This window comes from Penaeus vannamei, chromosome 20 (genome assembly GCF_042767895.1).
Source record: "Penaeus vannamei isolate JL-2024 chromosome 20, ASM4276789v1, whole genome shotgun sequence".
NCBI lineage: Eukaryota > Metazoa > Arthropoda > Malacostraca > Decapoda > Penaeidae > Penaeus > Penaeus vannamei.
The window spans coordinates 19,278,019-19,283,018 of NC_091568.1; the positions used below are offsets into that span (position 1 = coordinate 19,278,019).

A 5,000-nucleotide genomic window follows, 5' to 3' on the forward strand; every position below is an offset into this window, starting at 1 on the left:
GCGGAGGTGCGGCCGCGATAGCAGGCGGGCGCGCGCCGGGCGGGTCGAGTGTCCTGACCGCGATCAGATGGCAGCGGCGGTGTGAGTGCAGGCGCTCTAACCCGCGCGCGCGCCCGCACCGTCCTTCGGTTACACCGCTGGCTCAGCTGCTTCGCGCCAGCCCTGTCCTCTCCTGTCCCATGGTGCGTGAACGTCCAAACAATCTGGCACGCATGCGTCGCCAGGCGGCCTTTCAGCGAGAAATGGAAAGTGTTCCGGGCGGCGCTCCCGTGATTTACCTGCGCGCATTGCATCACTGGTCGCCGCACGTGCACATCAGCAGGATTTTCTAGTGCTTCCCGCCAGTCAAGCGCGGGACGAAGCAAGACGGAAGTCACACTTTTCTTCTCAAATGGAGCTCGAGGCAGTGTTACGTGAGGTCCGTCGGGATGGAACAGACCCGCAGCAGGGCTTGTGACTGGCGTTGCGCGGCGATCTTCAGCCGCCGGCTATCCTGTTTCATCTCGGCGTCGCGATGCTGCCTCGCGACGATTCCCTCTCGCGCCGAGGCTGCTTCTCGCTGGTAGCAGGAAGGAGATTCCGCTGTCTGGCGCCCATTAATTGCGTCAACTTACCGAGCTGAACGCCTCTCAATATCATCTGGATATCACACGCATTTCTTTGACGTGGTGATCTATGCAGTCTTGGGGAAGATTTCTTATCGTTGTCACTTATCATGAAGTTCCTTTATCGCAAACCTAAACGGAGAGCACATCCGGGGGGGCGGGGAGTAGAAAGTTTTATGAGCTGCCAGCTCTCTCTCTCTCTCTCTCTCTCTCACTCTCTCTCTCTCTCTCTCTCTCTCTCTCTCTCTCTCTCTCTCTCTCTCTCTCTCTCTCTCTCTCTCTCTCTCTCTCTCTCTCTCTCTCTCTCTCTCTCTCTCTCTCTCTCTCCCTCTCTCCCTCTCTCCCTCTCTCCTCTCTCCCTCTCTCCCTCCCTCCCTCCCTCCCTCCCTCCCTCCCTCCCTCCTCCCTCCCTCCCTCCCTCCCTCCCTCCCTCCCTCCCTCCCTCCCTCCCTCCCTCCCTCTCTCTCTCTCTCTCTCTCTCTCTCTCTCCCTCTCTCTCTCTCTCTCTCTCTCTCTCTCTCTCTCTCTCTCTCTCTCTCTCTCCCTCCCTCCCTCCCTCTCTCTCTCTCTCTCTCTCTCTCTCTCTCTCTCTCTCTCTCCCTCCCTCCCTTCCCTCCCTTCCCTCCCTCTCTCTCTCTCTCTCCCTCCTCCCTCCCTCCCTCCCTCCCTCCCTCTCTCTCTCTCTCTCTCTCTCTCTCTCTCTCTCTCTCTCTCTCTCTCTCTCTCTCTCTCTCTCTCTCTCTCTCTCTCTCTCTCTCTCCCTCCCTCCCTCCCTCTCTCTCTTCCTCCCCCCCACCCTCACCTCTCACTCTCTTTTCCCCTGCCTCCACTTCTCCCTTCTCCCTCCCTCCCTTCCTCTTTCCATCGTTACGGAATATATAATTACTTTATTCGCACCATTAAGTCCGCCATGCGTGTGCAGTAAGGGATAACACACCGAGTCCCCTAATCCACTACCCACGGGTCTCCCACCGGGGAGGCTGCCAGGGTTTCACTTTCACAGCTGCTGCCTGTAGCTTGTGCGATCGGTTTTCCGAACCATTTGCCTGGATTCCAACGAAGGCGTGAAAGCTAAATTGCACGTATATGAAGCAAAATAGGTAATAATCAGAGTGAGAAGGAGGAATGGGTGGAGGCGTTCTCCGCACTCGCGTTCGCCACCGCTAAGCACCCCCTCGAGGCGACCCTGTCATGCGCGAGGTGTCATGCTGAAAGATCCATCGCCCAGACAGCCCTTTCATGCACAAACCACAGACGTGGTCAGGACATTTGTGGATTTTTCATTTTCTACTTTCTAATGCCGTGATTACTCGCTAGCTGTATATTTGCTCTCGGGCGTTGCTCATTTTCCCCGATTTCTACATTCGTACGCAATGATATGGACGCTCCTAGAGTTATTCCGATCAATCATATGAAGTGCTACAGACATCGGACTGAACGGGAGACTCGTTGTCGTCCCCGCCATTCTCTTGGGGAAAAGCATCTACAAGTTATAGCGCCGCATTGGTGCCTCAGTCTCGAGGCGCAGACTAAGCGCAACTTCTTGCTTGGGTTTTTTTTATCAAGGCGACGAAGGAGAGGCCTGGAGGGAGGGCGGGCGCTAGAAGGCGTGCTCGAGAGGGGCGGGGAAGGGAAGGGTTAGGTGGCGTTGCCGTGGCGCCTCGAGGGCTGTCATTGACGTGGCATAATGATGGGAAGCAAAGGTGGGTTCACAGGAAATGCGTATATATGGCACATAAGTTGCGCCATTTCGATCCATAAATCACTTTTATAGAGGGCTTGATGACCGCTCCATGAGGTGGGTGGCATTAAAGGCCGAGATGTAGGGGCATGTTTCTTAGTCTGGATTTAGCTACAAGAATGGAGACGCTCTTATTGTACGAAAGCGTCGCCTGGCAAGGGGATATTGGGGTGACCGACATTATCCTCATGTAGTAGAACAAGAAACCCGTAAGTATACCGAGACGTACACTAAGGTGTTTACTTCAGATATCTGATATTGAAACCTGCATATTTGTTTTGAATGGGAATGCGGATGGAACAGACGCAAAATGGAAAGCAGTTATTGGACAACAGCCGATACGAATAATTGCAATATCATTATAATAAATTATTTTGACAATTTGGAAGAAACAGCGTTTCCGTTCGGTGAAATACGGTAGAGGTGTCTTGTTTGTACCTCAGGTGTTGGGTACAACTCATGCACTCTCACGACGTGTACATTATAACACGATCATGGCTACGGTATTTGATTATAACACTGATGCTCAAACGTTGGTTTCCCAGAATGCACAGAAGGAACACCGATTACCTTCAGTTCTCCTCGGAAGAATGCGAAAGAAAGCCGGGGAGAGAAAGGCAGGGAAAGCTCGGCAGGAATGTGGTCATGTTTGGACTCAGGGATGCGGGCCGCCTGCATGTACGGACGGGTTGTGCAGAGCCCTCGGTGCGCTGGGTACGGCCGGACCTTGTGATCGCCGGTACGGTATACGGTGGTTTATCCTCTTTTGCGTCAGTCATAGGGTGTTTTGACGTGGATTAGCGCGTGAACAACGGGTGAATGGCGGGGCCTACAGACACAGCTAAAACTTTTAATTAAATTGATTGAAATATTTTGCGCTAGGGTCCTCGCGGGACTGAAGCCTCCATATGTTCTTTTCGCATCGCCAGGTGAGTGACGCTCCGCCAAGTAGCTTATTACAGCCTGGCCGCGCTGGCCAAGGGCATAGTTTCTCTGGCTTTGTACTTGTGAAGGAATGAGCGACGCCACACATGACTGCGCATGAGAAATGGGGCGTGACGCTGTTTTCATGCGCCTGGGAAGGAGTGATCGACATGAGGACCACATTGATTTTGGTGGCACGCATTAGGCAGCGAGGGATGCGATGATGTGGATTAAGTTACTCCACGTCAGGAGCAGGAGAAAGAGGGGGGTTGTCCTGACGGGACGACGTGCAAGGTAGATTTCACTCGTCTCTTCGCAGTCTTGTCCTTGATACGATATGATAAGCTATAGGATTTGAACTGAAAGTCTGTCTATGCCTTAAACTCAGTCTGTCAGCATTTTAAGAAAGAGTCGGTGATTCCCGAAGACTTGGCCGACAGAGTGCGTTTCTCATGATTAGGTGAAGGGCGGCCGCGGGCAGGAGCACCAGCGTGGGGCCCTCCGCCTTGACACATAATAGTACCGAAACACATTTCCAAGACGCCATTTCTTAACGGCCCTCAGCCTGTCAGACGGTCTTCCACACTTTAGGAAATTGATTCAGGGGATCGTGTAATGGACCTTGACTACGCGCGCGCTCTTTTTGCCTTTCTAACTTATTGGTTATTTATCATAGGCAGTCTGGTCGTCCTTCTTTTACATAATGATTTCATCGAGTCTCCTGTCCCAAGACGATTCGTTCTCCACTGTACCTGTCTGGCTCATTTCCAATTAGGCTTATCGTCTTCTAGCCATATGTCAGTCACCCTGAGGCAGGGCCGGCTAAGACGATCTCGGCCCCAGCTGAGGCGTCACGCTCGCTCGCCGCGCCGGAGCATTGATCACCTCAGGCGCTATCATTCACCCGGGGCATTCTAACGTGGAGATTCACGGGGCTTGGGAGATGGCATTTGTTCAGAAAATATCGTTCTGCAGTCGACAGTGCTTGTGAGACGCGCCATGATATGTTCCTTAGAGAATAATGCCGCAGGCGTGTTCGTCACCCGGTTCGACTGCGTCTTCGAAAGTTAAATCTACATAGACCGAGGTAAATGGCCTGAAAGGTCCTCTGACGACGTGGAGAGGCCTACGAGGGCCGGAACATCACCTTTCATGTTTTGTCCATGACATAAAAACACCTGATGTGCATGTGGCCTAACATGAAAAGTAATTCTCTCTCTCTCTCTCTCTCCATCCCTCCTTCCTCTCTCTTTTTCTTTCTCTCTCTCGCTCTCTCTCTATCTCTCTTTCTCTCTCTCCCTCTTTCTCTCTCTCTCTCCATCCCTCCCTCTCCCTCCCCCCCCCCTCTCTCTCTCTCTCTCTCTCTCTCTCTCTCTCTCTCTCTCTCTCTCTCTCTCTCTCTCTCTCTCTCTCTCTCTCTCTCTCTCTCTTCCTCTCCCTCCCTCCCTCTCTCTCTCTCTCTCTCTCTCTCTCTCTCTCTCTCTCTCTCTCTCTCTCTCTCTCTCTCTCTCTCTCTCTCTCTCTCTCTCTCTCTCTCTCTCATGATATGACTGAGATGATTCATATTTGTTTATTTCTCTCGAAGATCCAGCAACGTTGGCTATTGATTCCCCGCGCCAATGCATGTTCAGCTGAACCGTGCGCCCAAGGGAGCAGCTGCGCGCACGCCGGTCAGTGACAGCGTTTGTTCAGGAGGCAGAGGAACAAACTTATTAATTACAGTTCAGCTC

At 52.7% G+C, this 5,000-nt stretch overlaps 1 protein-coding gene across 1 annotated transcript in view; it reads left to right on the top strand.

Moving 5' to 3' along the window:
• Positions 1–5,000, top strand: part of LOC113829812 (trichohyalin) — a 77,391-nt gene that overhangs the window by 38,356 nt on the left and 34,035 nt on the right. The gene's annotated exons all lie outside the window — the stretch shown is intronic.